We start from the raw sequence: 7566 nt of genomic DNA on the forward strand, positions 1-7566 counted from the left end.
AAAGGAATTCCTTACATCACTCAAGACAACTAAAAGGGAAATATAAAAGAAAATGCGCAAGTATTCAAGGGAAGTCCTTCATCAACAACTCATTCTTTTTGGAAAGAGCGCCTTTCATTTTCGCGGAGAAAAGCCTGCTTCAGCTTAAATTACAAGGATAACCTCTCGATCTCCTCCTCTTGACGAGCAATGAAGTCCACGGAGGGAACTTCGTTTGTTTCATCTTGCAGCTTCTGGATTTTAGAAAACCCTTCATAGAACCAGGAAGCATTGAATTCAAACATCATAAACACATCTCAGTGGAACTACTAATTTGAAACCACCTCATCAGTGCACCCAGTCACGCTGCTCATGACATGAATGGAGGATAAAGATTCTTCGACACGTCGGACCAACAAGCAATACAACCTTCAACCTTATGTAAGCGGTTTCACTGAAGTAGCAAGAGAAAAACCACCGAGATACAACATCTTGCGCGTCCAAAATCACCCACTTCAACTCCAGTATCACATGCACGACTGCCACGATGATAAAACAACGTCCAAGATATTCCATATCTGGCTCGACGGCAACAACATCTATGAGGGACGCTTTCAGAATTTCGTCTCCCGTAGAAGAAGTAGTTGCGTCACTAAAGGAGGTTGCGATTGGACTTAAGAGGTACATACAGACTCTCCATGTCAAGAGCTTCATCATATTTGAAGAACCTATTAGTTAAGGCATTCGCATGAGGGGACTTCCCTACTCATCAAAGACACGAGATGATAAAGGCAAAGAGCGTCGCTGGAGACTGCTTATCATTACCCATCTGAAAGATGCTGAATTTGGAGAGACGCAAGCCCGTTGTCATTATGATTCCAAGATGCCCAAAGACGTAGAGGTATTTGAGGGAGCATATGTGTTGTTTAAAGACCAGCGATATGCCTGGATGTCTATGAAACGCAGCGTATACGCAAAGACGGTCTCATGATCAACAACTCGTACTATCCTCATCAACATTGGGTTCAACTCCGACTCTCTCCCAAATTATTTCTTCAGAGACCCAGCGTGACATAATCTATCAAGTTGAAAGCTCATATATGAAGACTGCAAAGTTCATGCAAGTATCTACCGTGCCTCTCCCTGCCAGTCTCTTCTGATCATAGCCGCTGCCAAGAATCGTTGTTGCTCGCCAGAGCTTCGCCATAGCAACAACCACTACAGACAGAGGTAATCCGAACTTCTGCATATTTTACTTTCCCATGGAGAAGTAATAGAATCACCAGCACGGAGGCGATATGGTGATATCTTTATTATGGTAAACCCATCGGGCATACAAGATAGAGCCATGTAACTCATGCTTGGGGACTGAGACTCATCATGAAATTCCTTCACCGTCAGTCAAGGATTTCTTCAACACAAGAGAGGCGGTCAATCAAGAAGCATGTGATTTGCAAGGGAAAATCAAACTGAAGAAGAAGCCGCTTCAACGCCGTCTCCAGAAAAAATCGCTTCAACTCACGCTCTTTCCTGAAGCTGTTTCAACGCTCTCTCCATAAGAAGGTGCTTCAACGATCTATCCTAAAGCCGCTTCAACGCTCTCTCCAGAAGAAGCCGCTTCAACGCACGCTTCATAAGCCACTTCAATGTACGCTCCAGAATCCGCTTCAACGCACGCTCTCTCCTGAAGCTATTTCAACGCTCTCTCCAGAAGAAGCCGCTTCAAACGCTCTCTCTCGAAGCTGCTTCATCACTCTTCCCCGAAGCCGCTTCAGCGCTCTCTTCAAAGGCTGAAGACACTCCAACACCTTACCAGCAAATGCAATGGAAGTACGTCTTTCAAGAGAAAATAAGCTCGGGATAATTACACCTGGGGACTGCCAGGATGCCTTCACGTCCCTCAACCGGTTCGTTTCTAATATCAGCATCATCACTGTTGAAACTTTACGAGCCGCAGAAAATTCTCAACATGAAGCCGTACATGTGCATTAAAGACTCCAAAAGTACAAATCGGAGATGGTTTCACGTATCCAGCCACGCCATCGAATATGAAGTGTAACTGGGGACTGCTCATCGCATCCCATTCCATAAAACTATCCAAGATTCATAAGATGGTTCAAAAGATGTCGCTTAGAACGAAGTCCTTGAAGACTTGATAGCAACACATCGGAAACAAAACGCCTCTCAGCTCGTTTACTTCACTCAAAGACTCCGGAAGATTTTGCCAATACAAGCATTCCAAGCATTTCACCATCGCAATCCGAAGGGAAACAATGAGCCTATGAGATAAAGGGTCAGAATGAACGCAATTCCATTCCAGTCAATGTTCAGGAGTTTAAAGAAGATTTTCGTTGCTACTCAGCAGTTCGGACTCCAAGCAACTTCAGTCAAGGCCTATCACAATCGAGCGCAATGGAGTTTAGCAAATTTTGAAATCTACATGGAGGCAATTGACGTATGATAGGAGGACCGTCAGTGCAAGCCTTGATACTTCGTTAAGCGTATCTTGATCAAAGACCTAGATGACTTATATCCTGGTAACATTTGTCTACCTTGCCTCATAAGTTTTATATTTAACCGTCACCATCCATTGCTTATCGCGCAACAATGTCACTGTTACGTGCTAAGCAGGGGATTTAATGTTGATGGTGGTTTTTCGAATAGGGCTAAAATTGTAAAACCTTGTATTTAATGCGCTGACGCCCTGCAAGGTTATAAAGCCATTTCAGAAGTGATGAGTGCAAAAAACCTCTTCACCCATTGAGCAATTCAATATGTATGCAATTCATTCAGAATGGTGCAACAATCCTGAATATTGTATGAATTTTCCTAATAGCATTATCCATTTGATGCATTGTGTGACTTGTATTTTCCTACGCTATGTTCCGCAAGAGAACCCCCAATGTTGGCATGACATGACGATTAATGTTCACTCTCAACAAAGTAGCATGAATCTCCCGAAGTGTCAGTATTGAAGTCTTCATGAAAGTACTCACACAGTTTGCATCACTCCCTGACAAAGAGAATCTCGTATCGGCGCACTTTTAAGTTGGCTCGATCACGCTTGAATTCCCTAAGGAAAATCTAGACTGTTAATATCAGTCTCAAAAACAATCACGGCCACACAATTTGGTCGTATGTTTTAGCAAAACTAGACCACTCCTGGCAGAACTAGGTAATCACCGCATTGACCTCCGGTGGGCCTATTAGTGTCCCAACCAATTGGACTTTATTTAAACATATTCCAGCGTTGTCAAACGCCAACCCGAACGAGCTAGACTGTCCAAAACAGTCTCAGAAGCATCACGAATGTCCTACTTTTCCATCCTGGTTGGACGGCTTGGATCCTCCTATGAACGGTTAAGGAAGTGCTTACATGATCATTGGCGGGCCCACTGGTTCCCTAGTCGATCGACTTGCATGCGGCAAACCTATAGAGTGCTAAATCGCTTACCCAAACATGGGCGTTCACGCTGCGTAAAATAGCTCAAACGAATTAAGACCGACAAAGACGGTCTCAAAACGCATCACGTCCTTCCAACTTAGACGGCCTAATTGGACGGTTAAGATCGCATCTTGAGCGGTCAAAAAAGCGGGGGCATTTCCACCGGTAGCCCAGCTTTCCCGCCACTCGATCGGTTTGCCCACGGCAATACCATAGAGCTATAAAACGTTTGCCCAAACTATGGCAGACGTGATGCTTCTAAACCCTAATTTTGGGTCGCGGATGTACACTAGCCTCTTAAATCAATCACGACCGTCCAACTTAGCCAGCCTATTTGGATGGCTTAGATCGTAATTTGGACCATCAGGAAGGTGCACACGAGTTCACCGCTGGCCCAACTCCATTCATATTCGATCGAGTTACCTGTGGGAGGTCAATGAAGCATCTAATTGCTCGATCGAACTAGAGTAGCCGCGGCCGACCAAAAACCTAATTTACACTTTGGGGCAATCGCATATTGATCTTGGCCACTCATCTTCGCCGGCCGAATCGAGTGGCCTATATCCAATTTTGATGGACCAAGAGCTGTAGGCATGCACGCCGGCAGCTCGACTCCATGCATGCCCAATCGGTCTGTTCAAAATAGCACCTAGTGCTTGGATTCGACCAGCCAAAGTAGGAGCGTGCGTAAACCCTAAATCAAACAAACGGGGTTATGCAACTTCCGCAAATCAATCGCGTTCGTCCATCTTTGCCATCTTGGTCGAACGACTCAAATTGGATTCCAGATGACAAATATGGTGACGTTGTGATCACCGACGACCCTTCTTCCCCGAGGGGCAATCGGCCAAGCCACAACTTTCTCATGTGACCTCCGAGAGATCACCCAAAAGTGGCCATTCACGCTACTTCAACAGCAGTCATTAACTGCCACAAATCATCTCAGCCACTCAACTTGGCTAGCCAATTTAAACGGTCTAGATCTAAACTGGATCGACCGATAGGATTTTAGAATGGCCACCAGTCGCCACTCTCCTATAGGGACTGAACGGCCATTCCTTGGGATGCGTGCGTAGCTCCTACCAACTCCCTGAAAGAGAGCGGTCACGCTCCTTTTAAGAAGCTCAATCCGTGACTGCTTCGATCGAGCACAAAAACAGTGATGCTTCTAGCACATCAAATATTTCAGCTGCTTATCCGAAAGCGATGCTTTATACACATCGATTATAAGCAATTGATTTCACGAATAACTTATCATTTTAGCCTAAAAGCACTACGTGCTGATTTTAGTGGCAAGTCACACGACTTGGCCTACTTACTCGAGACATCACACATGTCGCAAACTGGGGGATACTTACTGGGGTATTGGTCTGGCGGTTTATAGCGTGCGGCGTGTAACGCGCTCATTACAAGAACGCGTCAGGAAAAGATGAACGGTTAAACACGATGAACGAAGTGGGTGAAGGAGTTACCACGTGATGATCACCATCTCCTACACAACCCCACTACTGCATCACTTAACCTTCTCCACTTCCTACAAGATCAAGGGTGCGCTCAAATGACTTGTATAAATAGGTTTTCAACCTATTTCAACAAAAGGAGGACCAAGTATTGTCACAGTATCCAGAAAACACCCAGAACTGATAGCTTACATTATGCAAGCCAGTTCAACATTCTGATACAAGTCATAAACAACCGACACCTTCATAATCCCAACACCTTCTTTGCTTCCCTCCCTAAGATCAACCCCATCTCCTTCACTTTGTGACCGAAGCAAATCTGGAACGGCAATTTCTTGGGTTAGGCCAGAATTGTACAGATTGATTTCTCGAACCTAAAAGTACTCCCGTGCAGTGCATTTGTTTAGGGTTTAGATTCATTTCTCATTCACACACACCCCCAATTTACCAAAACCAGCGGAAACAGTTTTCAACCATAAACACTTATATAACACGGATTTTAGTGTTTTCCTCGTCATGTTTATCATTTAACAAAATAATTTTGGTGTTTACTGTTAAATTTTGGGAAGATATAATTTTGTATTTCTTGATTTTTGTACATACTTCTACATTTGTTAGTTTTTTGTTTTTTTTCTTTATGATGGTACTTTTCAAAATACAAACCAACTACTCTGCACTCTTTTCAGTGGAATCATCGGGTTTTGGTGTCGTACATTTATTGACTTTGCACGATCCAACATTGGAATAACTGAATGAATTTACTAATAATTTATTGATGCTTAAAATTTTTAAATGTTTAGATCAACCGGTGAACCAACTTAACGTAAATAAGTTTAGATTAAAAAACATACTAACTAAAATATTAAATAAATAAAATATTATACACCCCTTCACATTCAGTTTTCAAATAACATTGTTTCATTTGATACTAGAATCAATCATATGGGTCCATAGCTCGGTGGTAGAGCATTTAATTGCAGATCAAGAGGTCACCGGTTCAAACCCGGTTGGGCCTTTTTTTATTTTAGTTAGGAATATTGGACTGAGTATTTGACACTCCCCGTAAATTTATTTTTAACAAAGGCTATTGTATAGGGTATTTGACACTCTATTTCCATCTTTGATAATCGCTCATTTTTTTTTTGCAACATATACGGTTCACATTGGGTTTTAGGAAACCCTAAATGGCAAAGGAAATGACGCCCACACTCAAACGAAATGTCGTCTGCTGTATAGTAGGAACTTTTAGTCACTGGTTTACTTGAACTAGTGTTCAATTAAGTTTGAGTGATTTCGTGGCTTCAACTGCTCTCATACTGGCCCATAAATTGTCTAAATACTTCCTCACTGCTCCATATTGAAGCAGATCTTCAACTCTCCAAAGGATTTTTTTCAAATAACACGATTGTTCTTCTTAATTTAAGGCTATACGAAATATTCTTTTAGATAATCATTGGGATAGTCTGAATATAATTCCCGAATATAACTAGGTAATTAAGTTAGTGCCTTCGGATAATGGAGGCTGACAACAACTTTATTGATTTAAGAGTTTGAACATCTTTGATTCCATAAAGAAAAAGCACATTTAATTTTTTCCTCTCCAGATGATGCAAATAAATAGAAAATTCAGATATGAGAAAGTAAGAAAAAAAAACCCAATAAATTGTTTATTATTGATCAACAAACAATCGCATGTACTTACAGGATGGCACTGGTTTGTTAACTGTTTAGAACTGAATATGGTTACGAGTAGCATACCATTTTTAGAACAAGATGCTGCTTCAGATCCTCACAATCCAGGAAGTTTCCTCTCCTGAACCTTATGCGAACCCAAGCATAATAATAAAAAAAAATTTAAACTATTAGAAAATATCCAACTCTTTAAACAAAAAATCCACATATATACTTCAACCAAATTATTTATTTATTTTTGAGCAAAGGGAAATTCATTGAAAGAAAGGGAATATTACAGACACTCAGACCATAACACTCTCAAAAGCTCTCAACAGACACAAACAACTGAAGCAAACGAAAAAGACAAGAAGACAGACACAAACTAAACTGACTCTGGAGCAATATAGTTACTTTCTCTACCGAGAATTTCACTGTTAATGTTTGGAGGTGAATCCCACCAATGCTGATTTCTGATGCTCCTTCTGGCATGTTTTTCAAGCAAGTCTGCTGCATGGTTGCGATCCCTTCTTTTAAAAGACACTACACACTGACTTAAGCCCCTAAGAACTTGTTTACACTCTATAATAAGACTATGGTCTTCCCAAGGAACACCAACTAAGTTACCATTACATCCATCAATGACAGACAAGTTATCACCTTCCACTATGACTCTTTGATAATTCCGATCTTGAATCCAATGCAGAGCTTTCAAGAGTATCATAGCTTCAGCTTGCATCACATCCCTGGATACTGCTGAGAAGGCCATTTCCCCCACGAATCCTCCTGTACAATTACGAATGATTAGAGCAAATCCCGCCTTAGAGAAATCAGAATTCATAGAAGCATCAATATTAATTTTAAGCCAGTCTCTAGTTGGTCTTTGCCAAAATTCTTTTTCCCTGACCTTTTTTGTGGTTACAGAATACCTAGTACCGATGTTATCATTAATATAAAACCTATTTTTTTGGATAACTTCCCTAGGATGATGGGTTTGTTTTGGAAAACTCT

At 41.6% G+C, this 7566-nt stretch overlaps 1 non-coding gene across 1 annotated transcript; it reads left to right on the forward strand.

The window, feature by feature from the left end:
* The first annotated feature begins 5828 nt into the window (after positions 1-5828).
* Positions 5829-5900, forward strand: TRNAC-GCA. The gene has a single exon. It is a non-coding gene; the product is annotated as a tRNA-Cys (tRNA).
* The last annotated feature ends 1666 nt before the right edge of the window (positions 5901-7566 follow it).

Source organism: Papaver somniferum, chromosome 11, assembly GCF_003573695.1.
Source record: "Papaver somniferum cultivar HN1 chromosome 11, ASM357369v1, whole genome shotgun sequence".
Lineage (NCBI taxonomy): Eukaryota > Viridiplantae > Streptophyta > Magnoliopsida > Ranunculales > Papaveraceae > Papaver > Papaver somniferum.